This window comes from Canis aureus, chromosome 6, assembly GCF_053574225.1.
Source record: "Canis aureus isolate CA01 chromosome 6, VMU_Caureus_v.1.0, whole genome shotgun sequence".
NCBI lineage: Eukaryota > Metazoa > Chordata > Mammalia > Carnivora > Canidae > Canis > Canis aureus.
Window position 1 is genome coordinate 1,448,669 of NC_135616.1, and position 15,468 is coordinate 1,464,136.

General features: G+C 41.0%; 1 protein-coding gene across 4 annotated transcripts in view; it reads right to left on the bottom strand.

Annotated features, from left to right (window-relative positions):
* Positions 1 to 15,468, bottom strand: part of DYM (dymeclin) — a 341,383-nt gene that overhangs the window by 100,198 nt on the left and 225,717 nt on the right. The gene's annotated exons all lie outside the window — the stretch shown is intronic.

Genomic DNA, 15,468 nt, shown 5'->3' on the forward strand with positions numbered 1-15,468 from the left:
TCCCAGATGGTGTACAACACCTGCAGGATAGGAATGGGATCCCTAGAAGAAGGGGGTATCTGCCTAGAGAAACATTCCAGACTGCAATGCAGAACCCCGGGACCCAAGCGATACACAGCACTGCCATACCGAGCTGAAAATACAGAGGGGTCAGGGCTTGGGGCTGCATGACAGGTGGAATCTGGTGGCAGGTTCTTCAACTGGAGAGAAATGCAAGAGGGAGGTTGAGAAACCTGCCCAAGGGTCTTCTCCATTTGAGGTTCAGTTTTGTCTTTCCTCCTAAGGTTAAATGTACACCTCACACTTCCTGCTCATGCCCACTGCAATGATGCACAGGTAGCTAATACGTACCAGTGGTTTAGCGTCTGAGATTCCAGAAACATTAAATGTGGCAATGTGTACCACCAAATACTGTATGTATACATCCCCCCCTTTTTAAATTTTACTTATTTACTCAAGATAGACATAGAGAGAGAGAGAGAGACAGAGAGAGACAGAGACAGGCAGAGGGAGAAGCAGGCTCCATGCAGGGAGCCCGACGTGGGACTCGATCCCGGGACTCCAGGATAACGCCTTGGGCCAAAGGCAGGCGCTAAACCGCTGAGCCACTGAGGGATCCCCTACATCTCCCCTTTTTATTCCACCAAATATGTACTGTTCCGTACTTCACACTTTTTTTTCGCTGAACAGTATGTTCCTCAATCCATTCGAAAAATGTTGAGTGCCAGTAACTTGATATCTAAGCACATGGATATACCATACTTTATTTATATTTAGTCCATTATTAATCATTGCAACGTTTCCAGTTTTATTTTTTCATAAATAGTACTGCAATGAACAAACACCCCTGTATATAATTTTTAGCATACTGAGATGAGACTATGTGCAGGATACATTCCTTGAAGTAGAATTGCTGAGTATAAGAATAATGGAATGTCACTGTGAGCTGCATTAGCAGTGCATGATTCAAATATACAAATTATTTGGTAAGCGATGAAAATAAAAAGAAAAAAAATTTGTTGGGGTAGTATAAAAAGTGTATTCACATGGAAATGCCTAAAAAGAAAAATTAGTAAGATGCTTTTAAGTTGTTAAAAGAATTTCAGGAATGACGGGAACTGCAGGAGTTTTCTGCGACCGAAGTCAGTTCTAGCACAGGCATGGCAGGACTCAGAGGCATGACCTGGTGCTCAAACAGAAAGGGAAAGCTCTCGCTATGCCTGGAGAAGTGAGCTTCCTGGGGGATCCGTCAGAAGGGGGCAAGTGAAGACAGACAATGCCCTTTGTCGAGTTTACCCAGTAGCTGTTCCCCAGGGTTCTGCCCGTGTCCCCAGAGTACCTTCAGGGGACAACAGAGCTCATCTATGGTAACTTCCATCAGAACCGAAGAGAGGGACACCTGCACCCCAATGTTTATAGCAGCAATGGCCACGATAGCCAAACTGTGGAAGGAGCCTCGGTGTCCAACGAAAGATGAATGGATAAAGAAGATGTGGTTTATGTATACAATGGAATATTACTCAGCTATTAGAAATGACAAATACCTACCATTTGCTTCAACGTGGATGGAACTGGAGGGTATTATGCTGAGTGAAGTAAGTCAGTCGGAGAAGGACAAACATTATATGTTCTCATTCATTTGGGGAATATAAATAATAGTGAAAGGGAATATAAGGGAAGGGAGAAGAAATGTGTGGGAAATATCAGAAAGGGAGACAGAACATAAAAACTGCTAACTCTGGGAAACAAACTAGGGGTGGTAGAAGGGGAGGAGGGCGGGGGGTGGGAGTGAATGGGTGACGGGCACTGGGGATTATTCTATTCTGTATGTTAGTAAATTGAACATCAATAAAAAATAAATTAAAAAAAAAAAAAAGAACCGAAGAGAATGACGACGCAAGTTGTAGGAATCAAAGCAGAAAGGATCTGAAATTGTTTCCTTCAGAGAAGAAAAGCTAGTTCTGTTTATTTTCAGAGAGAATACAAGCAATCCACTTTCCTTGTTAGAAGACAACAAAATGAGGAAGTGAGCTTCGATTCACAGGTAAGCGCTTTCAGTGTGGCATCACGGAAAGTCTGACTTGCGAGGGCACAGAATGTTGAAGTGGGTCCACGTCCGCCTCCAGAAGCTGTGGCGACTGCGCCCAGCTGTTCCTAGGAAAGCTGCTGTGACATCAGCTGATGCACTTCCAGTTTTCTAGCACGAATGACAAACAGCATTCTCATGGTCTTCACGATTGTCCTCCTCCTACAATGTAATAGGCTTTTCCCTCAGGTCTTATAGCTACAGAGCTTTCAACTTTAACATTCTAATTCTGGCTCGCATTTAACATTTTTAAGGCAAAATGACCTACACGTACACGAGATATGGCTTGTAAACTGCCGAGAAAAGTCACTTCTGGTGAAAGCTCTGTGATCAAAGTTCTCACTCCCTTGCTCAATGCAAGGCAGTGTAAATGGTAGAGACATGTGACGTGTGCATGTAAAAGGGTAATCCTGAGTGAAATTGGCTTTCAAGTGTACCATTCGTTCAGGATATGGCTGCCAGAGTGCTTGTTTTTAAAATCAGAAAAAGACTAGAGTTTTCTTTTTATAGAAGAATATCCACTACAAATTGGTTTACCAGTGAAAAACTGAAAACAATCAAAACACTGATGAATCACTGGTAAATAAACTGTGGGATAGTTCCATAACAAAAGACTATGTAGCAACTTCAAGTGATCTAACCCTGCCTGCGACAATACGGATATACCTCCAAAACAATGCTGTTTTACCAGCAAGGATTCTTTTCTTTTTTAATTTTATTATTATTATTATTTTTTACCAGCAAGGATTCTTGTAGAAGAATGTGACCAAGGAAATAGTATTTACATAGTGTATTAAAAATGCAAACATGGTATTACCTGTCTTCTACAGATAAAACACATGAAATAATGAAACATGGAAATGACAAATACTACATTTAAGATAGCCATTAGTCTCTAAGAAGGGAAGGAAAGGGATCAGAGAGGAAAAAAATAAGGGATTTGGTTTTCTCTCTCTGAATCTCTCTTGTTCTGTCTCTGTATGTGTATATATATACGTAAAATGTTTTCATTATGCTGGATACATACATAAGGAATTGCTATATTCCTCTCTCTGATGTACGCTTGAAATATTATATATATATTAAAAACTGCAATAAAAAGCACATACTACCCTGGAGAAAACAGAGCCCCTTGTCAACAGCCAGCATTACAAAAAAGCAAGCAGCATGCGGACAGACTCTGTATGGTCGGTCCAACATGAAATATGCTCAGAAAACCAACAGCTGCTGGGAATGGCCGCTGAGTTCAGGATGCACAGTCAGTGCTGGAGACAAGACCAGAATGGAGACAATGTGAGGAAAGACTGTGAAGGACCCTTCCAGCACATCGAAATCCTGGACTTGACTCAACACGGAGAAGCTAATGGAATATCAGTCCTACAAAACGATGAGAAACATGTTCCCTGCTGCCAAGGAGCTCAAATCTAAGGTAATAAGAAAGAAAAAGCACCTGCAATTCTGAAACTGGAGGATGCCATGGGAGAACACAGAGGAAGGCTAGGCAGGTGTCAGAGGAAATCTATCCCGTGGCTTTGAAGGTTAGTGGTTGCTAGTGGGGACAAGTACGGGGGTGGGGGGGGGGGTAGGGAGGATAAAGAACTCAGACAGGGAAATGGTGGCTGTACCAAGAGGTGGAGAGACCCACAGGAAGTAGTAGCAAGGCATGGGGTGAGGGTGGCGAGGGAGGAGGCTCAGCACCACAAGGATGGGCCTACTAACAGCACTGTGCTACGAGGTTTGCATTTCATCTCGTCAAGTCACCAAGGCAGGTAGTAAGTCAAATATTTACTAAGAACCGACAATGTGCCGGGCAACTTGCAAACCCAGAGTGTGCAAGTTGCCCAGGGAGACGGTGACAAGCAAAAGCCAAAGTCCTGTGCTCCTAGAGGGTGCGGCTGGGTTAGGGAGGATGAACTACGTAGAAGGAGCAGTGGGGAGGGCACAGGGACTGGGATGAGGCTGCACCTGACCACTGCACCTGACCACAGGAGCAGAAAGTCTTTGCTGGAGGGGATGCCAAAGCTGAATCTGAAGGAACAATTAGGAGGGAGCCCAGCAAATGAGGGAAAGGTAAAGGTCACCTGGGCAGAGAAAACAGCACAAGGGAAGGCACAGTCACCTGAGCACCATTGGTGTAGGCGACAGGGTGGCGCACACATTCATCAGTGTGAAGGTTGGGCTGGTAGTGGGGACAGTTCATGAAGCATCTCTCATGCCTCCTTTAGACCTTGGACTTCATCCTGAAAGCCAGAGGGGTTTTTAAGATTTATTTGAGAGTGAGCATGGTGGGAGGAGCAGAGGAAGAGCCTCTCCAGCTGAGTCCCTGCTGAGTACAGAGCCCATGAGACCTTAACTGAGCCCCCTGGGGGCCCCTGGAAAGCTGGAGGTGTCTTATGACAGCAGGGCTACAACAGGAGACACAAAAGCAAAGCTGCCATGTTTGGTGTCCGAGTGGGGAGTATGGGACAAGGGATGAACAGGAAGTGATTATCCCTTGTTCGTGTGTGTCCTCGATCTCTCTGCAGCACGCTCTCATACTGCGGTGGCCATCCAGGCCCCACCACGGGACCCCAGGGCTCTAGGAAGCAAAGTGTGAAAGGTACAACAAGCCCGAGCAGGGGGGCACAAGTACTACTGCATTTGTTTTAGAAAGATTCCTCCAACCCTAGAAGTAAAGATGGACCCAGGCTGACAGGAGAACAAGTGTAGAGGCAGAAAGTTCCTTTAGGGAACTTCACTGCTCAAAATAAGAGGGGGAGGAGGTAGCCATGTGAAGACAGCAGGAGCCACCAGGAAGGCAAAGAGACAACAGAGAGGGACGAATCCAAGGTTCCCAACTTGGGACACAGTGGCTGGCTGAGAATTTGACTCAACGTCCTAGGAATGAGAAGGTGTGAGGGGAGGGGAAGGCCTGGGGCGCCCACAGTGTGCCCGGAGAGGCTACCCAGCCGCACACAGGCTCGCCGCTCAGCAATCAGCACGCCAGGCCTTCGTTCTCATCACCCACCCTGTGCTGTTTTTTAGGGAGGATGGAATCAGGGCAGCGGGTTAAGTACTTCTTTTGAGGCACACGGCTACCAACAGTGGGGTCAGCAGGCAAATGCAGGCAGGCAAGCTCCGGAATCGATGTTCTTGATGATTCTGCCATGAAACCCAGAGACGTGTGGGAACATCCAGATGCCAATGGTCAGGACCATGTTGGCGGGCAGGTGAGGACTACGAAGGCAGTGCTCAGGAGACAGGAGAACCCTTAGGGTCTCGGCGTCAGCGGCTACCACGCAAGGACAGGCAGTCACCCAAAGGTAACGTGTCCAGTAAGGAAAGTCAAGGTCGGAATTCTGGGAAACACCAAGACTAAGAAGGGGAAATGGCAAAGGGTCCTTAGAGGAACAGATGTGGAACAACAAAAGAGAAGGACATTCTGGAAGCCAAGAGAATAAACTCAAGGGGAGAGTGCTCTTCACTGTCATAAAGGTGAAGAAGGATGAGAGAAAAAAAGAAAGAATGAAAGTCACTGGATTTGGCCCAAGTAAAGAAAACAATGGTGACCTTATGAAAAATCCTTCCTGGAGGTAAGGAAGGGGGAGTGAGCCCCAGTGGTAGAGAGAGGCCAGATGTGGGGAGTGGGTAGCGCAGACAGTGGACCCTGACGGGGGGCGGGGGGGCCCTCCCAGGAGGTGGCAGGCCGGCCCCTCGCAACCCGCAGTCCCCTGGCCTCCTGCCCTTCCCTCCTCACAGCAGCCATGGGGGTGGGGGATGTTGACCATGACGACGACGACGAGGAGTCCCCAACTCCACAGGAAGATGGCAGTGGGCGAGGAAACTGAGGCCAGAGCTGGCAGCCCCACCCCCGAGGTTAAAGTTACTCACTGTAGTGGCGACAGGCTCCTGACAAATCCTGACGAGCTGTCAGAATTACAAAACGTCACTGAAGTCACTAGGAGCAGAGCGGCTCCGCGGAGCTCCTGCCTCCTCCCCCGCAGCAGCCCCTCTGGCCCTCAGGGCCTCCTCTCTTCCCCCTGCCCCCTGCCGCGCTAAGGCCTGCGCCCACTGCGCCTCCGCTCACACCTCAACATGGGCTCACACGGCCAGTTTCCTCGTTTTTTTAAATCAGTTTTGTTGAGGAACCATCAGCACAGACTCAGATGAACCAAACTGAAGCATATGACCCGAGAGGTCGGAAAACCCGAAACCTTCCTGGGACTCAGCACCACAACCCTGGAGCTCTCGGTGACCACAGGGCGCGGCCTGCTACCCCCCCCCCCCCCCCCCCGGCCCCAGCCTCCTGTCGCTGCTTTCTACCTTTGCTAGATTTCAGGGACAGGGGATCATGCACCCTCTGGGTCAGGTCTCCATCACCTAGTGCTTCATCCACGCTCTTCTTCATGGCTGAGCTTTCTGCCACATGAGCAAAGTGCAATGTGTTCATCTGTGGATCAGCTGATGCATCCTTGGGCTGTTTCCCCTTCTGAGCCATTAGGAATAAACCTGCTGTAAGCATTCTTACAAAGGTTTCTTTGTGAAAATACAAATTCTCTTGAATTTGAAAATTCTCTTGAATAAATACCTAGACGTGGAATTGCTCAATTGTACACAAGAAATGGTGGGCTTGTCCTATGTTCCCGCTGGTAAGTGCTATGCCAGTCCTTTTGGTTGTCAGCCCTTCCCCTAGGCGTGAACATAACTTGTGTTCCCCTAATGAATTTCCATGTCCCTAGTTTTGTTCTGCGAAGTGCGTACTCAGATCTTTTGCACATTTAAAACAATGGGCTGTTTTCCTTCTCCCTCCTTAGTAAGACTTCTTTAGATACAAGCACTTTATCAGGTATTTTTTGGTAAATATTCTCTCCCAGGAGGGGAGGGGTATTTTTTCATTTTCTTAACTGCCTTTTGAAGAGCAAAATTGAAGAATCTGATGAAGTCCAGTTCATCAAAATTTAAAGAAAGGTTTGTGTTTTTTGCCTTCTAAGAAACTTTTGCCTAACCTAAGATCACAAAAATGTTTGTGATTCGGTGGATAGGGCTTATAGTTTTAACTCCCCTATTTAAGGTCCGTGCTCCACTCAGATGCATGTAGGTGTGAAGTAACAGTCAAGGTTTATGTTCTTGGGTTGGTTTTGTGCATTATGAATATTTAACTGTTCTGGTGCATTAGCTGATAAGACGGTTTCTTCCCCCTTAAATCACCCTGACAGGCCTGTCAAAAATTTCATTGACCGTAAATGCATGGGTCTATTTCTGGACTCCATTCCATTCCATTGGTCTATAAACCTACTGCGCTGCTCTGATTGCGTTAGCTATAATTGACAGTTCATCTCGAAATGAGGTAGTGTTGAGTCCTCCTTGAATTTTCTTTGTCAAAATTCTTTTGGGTATTCTGGGTCCTTTGTACAGCCACATAAATTTTAGAATCAACTTGTCGGTTTCTACCAAAAAGATTGGTGGGATTTTGATTAGGATTGTGTTAAATGAATAGATAAAATTTCAGGATCTTAACAATACTGTCTGATCCATGAATATGAGATCATCTGGCTTATTTAAAAATCTTTAATTTCTTTTTAAAAAACTGAAAAATTTTATTACTGAAGTACAGTTGACATACAGCATTCAATATCAATTTCAGGTGCATAACATAGTGATTTTAAAATTACTTTCAGCAATGTTTCAGTTTGGCACGTATTTTAGTTATCCTTATTCTAGGTTTATTTTATATTTTTCTGCTACCATAAACAGTACAGCTTTTAAATTTCAACTTATGGGGATGCCTGGGTGGCTCAGCAGTTGAGCATCTACTTTCGGCTCAAGGTGTGATCCCAGGATTTTGGGATTGTGTCCTGCATCAGGTTCCCCGCAGGAAGCCTGCTTCTTCTTCTGCCTGTGTCTCTCATGAATAAATAAATAAATCTTTAAAAATAGTAAATTTCAATTTCTGATTGTCACATGAATATTAAAATACAATTATTGTTAAATACTGACCTTTGTATCCTGTGACCTTGCTAAGCTCATCTCTTCCCATTTTTTTGAAGATTAGGAATCTTTAAACCAAGTTTTAAATAAATATTTAAGCCAGTTTTAAGTTCTTTTCCAATCTGAATTATAAAATTTCTTTTTCTTGACTCACTGCACTGCCTAGGACCTTTAGTACAATGTTGAATAAATGTGAAAATGAATATCCTTGCCATTTTCTTGATCCTAGGAAAGAATACATTCAATATTTTACTATTAAGTAGCTATATTTAGTTATAAATTATCCATAGATGCCCTTTATCAGGTTGAGGAAGTCCTCTCTATACCCTATTAACTGATTTTTTAAAAAAAATCATGAATAGGTGTTGAATTTTGTCAAACGCTTTTTCTGTACTTGCTCAGATGATCATATGGCTTTAAGTCTATTAAATATAGTGGATTGTACTGATAGATCACGGAATGCTGAGGCAACCTCACATTCCTAGGATGGATCCCACTGGTTATCCTTTTATATGCTGAGGAGAAATAGTAAGAATGACGGCAGCTATCACTTACTGAGAACATATTCTGCACCAAGCACCTTACTAATCTTTTATAATTGTTAACTAAATTAACATACAACATGCTTAAGTGGGTACTACCACTTTCATTATATTATATAAAGAAAACTAAGGCATTAGAGGAGTAAATGAATTTGCCAAGTATTATACTTCACATAAGTGGAAGAGATAAAATTTATACCCTGGTAATCTGACTTTCAATTCTGCACTCAAAACCACCTTATTCTCTCTCATCAGGAGATCTGTTTTACTGATTATGGTGACTTTTTTTTTCTTTTTTTCCTGTCCTTCAGATTCACTTCCATTCCCCTCTTTTTGGAACAGAAAAGAAAGAAGTGACTGAAAGAAGTGACTTCATGACACAAGGCTGAGTCAATTATAATACCCCTTCCCTGGATCACAATGGATATATGCTCTCAGTTGGGCCAGATGGAAACTTCCCCTAAGATTTTTCTACTTAGGAACAGTGACAAAAACTGCTTTTCTTCTGGGTTAGAAGACTGTAGAGATGTTAAACTAGAGGTGTCTATGGTCATGATTTAGCTTCATGAAGAAAACCCACACACAAGAAGTGACATTGAACCTATGCTGAAATGGTGAAAGAGAAAGACACAGATATCAATAAGCTGGAAAATATTCCGGAGCTGCTGACTCCCCAGTTCAAGTTTCTGGAACCTTGTCTTTGGAACCCTAACATCTGCATTTCTTTTGTGAGCTACTCTCCTCTAAGCATCCCTTAGGATAAGCCTCCTTTTTTTTTTTTTTAACATATGCTAGGGTCTGGTATGGCTCACTCCTTCATCTCGAAGTCTCGTTCAAATGTCATCTCTTCTTTGAGGACTACCACAACCACTCTAGTTAAAATTGCAACCCAACCTTGGCACACCCTATTTTCTTTCCATTACTTTATTTTTTCCCCAGACTACTTTACCATTTTCTGAAATACTATATGCTTTTCTTATGTTTTTATTGTTTCTATCCACTGGAAAAAAAGTAGGCAAAAATAGAGCTTACAGACCAAATCTGGCCCACCATCTGTTTTTGCAAATAAAGTTTTTTTGTTTTTTGTTTTTGCAAATAAAGTTTTATTGGAACACAGCTACATCCATTCATTCATATATGGCCTATGGCTGCTTTTATGATACAATGGCAAAGCTGAGTAGTTGTGACAGAGATCATCTGGCAGCCAAAGCCTAAAATATTTAGTATCTAGTCCTTTCAAGAAAGTTTCCTAACTCCTGCACCAGTATGGAAGCACCATGATGGGAGGAATGTTCAAATATGTTCTTATAATCCTAGCACCTAGAACAATGCCTGGTGCACAGCAGGTATCCAAAACTGGTTCACTGAATAAAAACACAAAGTAAAAACTCCCTGAAAAGAAAGTACTTTTGTTAAATTTAAAATGTCAAAGTTTATCTGGTTTCTGACTCTTTGGACAAATACCTGACTTTTTATAGCCAGGGCAGTATCTTTTTTCATTATTTTACCACACTAGAAAAACAAATATTCTCTCTCATTTACTTAGAAATACAATGGACTCACACTTCTAGTTTTTCCTGAGAGTAATCCTCCAATATTTTTCCTGTGTATACAAAACTCGTTGATGGCAAAGCTGACAGGGGCTGCTGCCAGACCGGATTTGGGATATAAGAGAAGAGTCAAGGATATCATCAAAGTTTTTACCCTAAGCAAATGGAATGATGAGCACATCATTTACAGAGACAGGAAAAACTTCACAGGGGACAGGTTCCAAGGAGATCATCAGAGGTTCCCTCTTGGATATGCTAGGTGTGTGATGCCTATTTGTCATCCAAGTGAAGAGTTTCAGGTGGACATTCTGGCTTCAGGAAAGCAATTCTGGTTAAAGATATGCATTTGGAAACGGAAACATGTATCTGGAATTTAAAGCCATTGCAATGGATGAGAAAATGGAGTATTTAGTACGAAAAGAAAAAAAGAGAGACCAAGAAAGGCTCAGCCCTGAGCCAGAAGTGAAGTAAGATTAGATGCTACGTGTAGATACTCTGGAACCCTAGCATAGTTCAGGTAAATACCAGTACCAGGTATTAGAAAGTAGGGCACAGATGAGGCCAGAGACATGAAGAGAGACTGAAAATCTATATGAAAAAAGTCAGGCTTTCTGCTCCCCTCCCCTCCCCCACTCAGCCCAGCGAGTTCTTTCTTTATATTGGCAGAAGAACGAAAGTGTTCACTCTCGGAAGGATAAAGCAGAAAGTGGACTGTGAGATGCAAGACACAACTAAGGATGAGTGTGCTGCCCTGAAAGCGGGCAAATAAGTAAGAGTCTAGAGGCTGAATGCTGACACCTCTGCCTTCAGCTCCCACGATCGGCTCAGAGAATGCTGTCAGCCAAGTCTGTATTCAAGGGAATTACTGAGGACTGCTCTCAGGAGAAACTGAGAAGTGCAAGAAAAAGTATCTGAAGATACTGATACTGGGGGGACGCGGGTTCTCCTCAAGAAACTCAGTCCAGGTGGACCAGTCTTCAGGAAGCCACCAGTCAACAAAGTCCAACCCAAGCACACAGAACTTCCAGTTTTTCAATGTCCCACTTTTAAATATGAACTCTGTCAAAGATCACCAGAGAGAGCCACTAAAATGACAAGCAAAAAAGAAAAAAGGAACCCAAATACAATAGAGATATGCAGGGAGAAGCTGAAAGCTCCCAAAATGTTACCACTACTAAGCTAAGGATGGGAATTAAATGTTGGCTGTGAAACAAGAAGGCAGTGGTATAAAAAGGAATATCAGACAACAACAAAGAAAAAGGAAAACTTCAGTAAAAGAGCAGGAAAATAAATGTGAAGAACTTTCCCAGAAAGTGGGACAGAAAAGACAGAGAGAGCAAACAACAGAAAAACGGCCAAGAGATGGTCCAGAGTGTAAAAGAGAATGTTTTAAGAGAACAAAGAAAATAGAAGGGGGAAAAAGTGGACATTATTAAAGAATTATTTCAAGGAAAAGTTCTCAAAACTGGAAAACATGCATTTCCTGGAAGAGCCCACCAAGAATCCAGAAAATAGGTAAAAACAATTCCTCCACATAATAGCATATGATAGGAATTTTAAAACACTGCAAACAAAAGAAGGTCCTAGAAACCAAGAGAGAGAAAAAGAGGTAGGGCCATATACAAACTGTCAAGAATTACTATGGCATCAGACATCTCAACAGCTACAAAACAATGAGCAATGCCTTCCAAACGCAGAGTCAAAATGACTCAAAATGTAGAATTCTGACAAATTTTGATTCGAAAGGTTAAAATAAAGATATTCTCAAACTGTCTAAGAAAGTAAATATCATGTTATAGTATATGAACCATCAGTGAACAGTATCTCATTAGAGATCAGTGGGGACTGATTTAACCTAAAAGTGCATCTGTACTGGAAGAATGGGGGGATAGGCCCAGGCCCGTGTGTGTGTGTGTGTGTGTGTGTGTGTGTGTGTGTGTGTGTCCCCAGCTGCAGGGGAGTCTAAGGTGATGACTACTACTTTTGAAATCATAAAATGTTTTTCTTTTTCATTCCACTTCTCTGCTTCTCATGAAGAATCTTTCTATCTATTCAGAGAAAGTCGAGCAGGTTAATGATTGCCAACAAGAGTCAGGTAGCCTCTGTTGATGACAGATTAGATGGGAGGTGCGGGAGGAAGGAACATATCCTGGATGGCTCTAATAAACACAAACATGAGGGAAATCTAAAGATCTAAATGGCTTTGGTAAAATAAAAACTCATCAGAGTCTATGAAGATTGTTACTCATGAAATATGTCCCCTTGTACTTGTAGAATATGATAGAAATAGCAACTGCCTCTCATCCAAATCACATATTATTTGTTTTAATATGCTGCTTCATGCTCTTCAATTGCTGTATACCTATACGTGTGTTTTATAATACATATAACATAGCATTATGTGTACTGTGAGCATGGGGTTTTCTCCCCAAATACTAAGTTCACTTAAGCCTTGATTGTAGATATTTTTTACAGTGCTGCATACAACAGGGTCTAAAAATATGCTTGCTGCTAATGATTTGTCTTTCTTCTTTTTCTCTTCTGCCTTTCTTATTCCAGTAAAAGAAACTGCAGACATCAGTATTCCTACCTTACAAAACTGGAAACATGAGATCTTTATTTTTAGTAAAAAAAAAAAAAAGAAAGAAAAAGAAAGAAATCTTATTTTTAAGGATCTAAAATTAAAATGAAGGAGATGGATAACTACATAATTATCCTCACTAAGAACACTGACATTTATACAAAGAAGCAAGGTCGGAGGAGAATAAACTGCCCATTCACATTTAATTAATTGACTTAATAACCGTGTTTCTTTACATATATAATAAATAGCTTAAAATGCATTTCCATCCAGTACAAGTGCTACAATGACATTGATTTCATGGCACGTAAGGCAGAGTACAAAATAGGAAATGTCAGCACCAATAAATAGCTTTCTGACTATGGAGTAAGGCTTGTGAAAATGCAAATGTTTAGTGGGCTCAGCAGTATGGATAGCAATGCACAGAAACGTGTGTCCATCCTCACACTTGGTCAGCTAGAATCTATTTTGCTCCATATTTTAACACTCTGAGAAAATTCAGTAACTCATCTTCTTGAAAAACTCTGAAGGTAAAAGCAAAAGACACAAGGATATGCATTTATAAAACCTAGCAAGGACGGTTCCCACCAATTCAGAGTTGTTGCCCAAAAAAAACCACACATCTCAGCGAGAATTTGAAATTATGTTTATGATGTCTGGCATGATTTTCACTGTACAAGTGCACAACCAAAAATTACATGTAGAACCAAAAATAACTAGTCATGCAACAGAGCCAGGTAATCGACTAAACGATGGGTCTTGTTAAAAAAAATTCTGAAACTTGGGAATTGAATTTCCACTGGTTAGGTGACAAAATAAGAAGTCATTAAAGGAAAACTGAAAGGTAACTAACAACTTTAAAAATGATGTTACAAGATTTATTACAAGTAAAAATATTTTGAAAGTAATGAATAGAATACATGATCTGTCAATACACAATCTGGTACCTACATTATGAAAAATATAAGTGAAATAAGAGATCCCATGTTTAGGTTGAAGAAAATTTTATTTTGCACAAATGTGTTCATGCAGATTTGTGTGTTTTTAGCCCTAAAGTCATTCAGTGGAAAAATGTCTAGTAAGTGGACATAATGGAAAAGGTTTGTTTTCCTAAGTAGATATTTTCCAATTTTGACTAAACTTGGTCAGAAATGCTATTTAATAAGAATGACCTAATTAAAGATTTTGTAATTTGATTTATCTCAAAGGAAAAACTTTATCCCTAATTTTAACTTACTTTTATACATCTCTCATGGATACTATGCTTAGAAATGATATTCTTATATAAACTCAGGTACAATGAAAGACCCAAAGTATGTTCCAATTAGTAGGCAATTCAAAAGATACCAAACTTATTAGAGGTTTTATGGTATTTTCAAGTGTATTAACGTAACAAACAGAAACAGATTTCCTGACTGGAAAGAACTTAGTTGTCTTTCTCGGTTACTCCTTCTCAGTCCCTAGAGAAAATTGTGCGCCAAACAGATAGCAAACCCATACTCTTAAAAAAACAAAAAAACAAAAAAACAAAAACCCACAACTTCTGTAGCACGATGTCACTAATTTACGGCAACAAGTAGGACTGAAATAATATTGAATGACAAAATTCATCTGGAAAGTGGGATTATCCCCCAGTGAACACCAGGGGAGCCAGGACAGACAGTTTAGAAGTTACTATCACAGGTTGGAAGGCACTTCCTAAGTAAGTATAAAGAAATTTCCTCTCAGAGGAAGCCTACCAAATAAACTATGTTTACTGTATGTACGACTTTACAAAGACAGTCACAGGAAACATGACACTAATCACTGTATTTAGAAAATACTGCATAACATCTACTTTTCTATCATAACACAATTTATCAGGAAGATATTTTCCAGGTAGCTGGATCCTTAATGTGAGGATCCCAACTAGGACTCCACGATTTCTTTTGCTTAGCTCTTAATCTTAATTCAGCAAGTATAATTAGTCTTTGGGAGGGCTATAGGAACAGGAAGTCTTAATTGGAATTATAGGTCTTTACTAGTAAATGCCTTTTTTCAACTTCTGCCAAACTCATTACTATTAAAAATCTTTGGATTTATGAAAACTATCTTTTTATTTCAACTTCCTTTCAACCTTAGAGTACTTAATGACTAATTTATACTTGACCTATATGCTTTTGATAGCTTCCCTTCCCTTTCCCTTGAATATTTATCCCATTTCTTCTCTGAACATAATTTCAAGGGCACAGATGTTCATTCCTGTTCCTTCAATTTTTTTGCAAAGCCTACTGTATACATAAAGGGGGTTAGTTACCCTCCTTCTCCGTGTTCTTTTTAAACAAATATATACAGATCAACCAAATTCTTAAAAAATATGGCTGATTATTGGTGGAAAAAAATATACTTTTAAGTTCAAGTTTAGAAATACTTTTCAGAAAAACCAAGAAACCAAATATATTATTTATAGTAACTGCATAGGAAACCCACCTCTACCATGACTCATTCTCAAATATAGGAGCAGCCCCCACCCTGCCCCTAAAGGCATAAACCCAAACCACAAATACAGAGAGAAAGATTCCATGTATGAATCAGTGCCCAATGGAAAACTATGAACTTTAACTCAAAGTCTTATTAATCTGACTTAACACAATTCTCAACCAGGTAAGTTATTATTAGCTTCCTCAGCTAAAACTTCTAAATAAAAAAAAAATAATAATAATACAAAGAAAAAAGAAAAAAAAAAAAAGAAAAAAAAATACA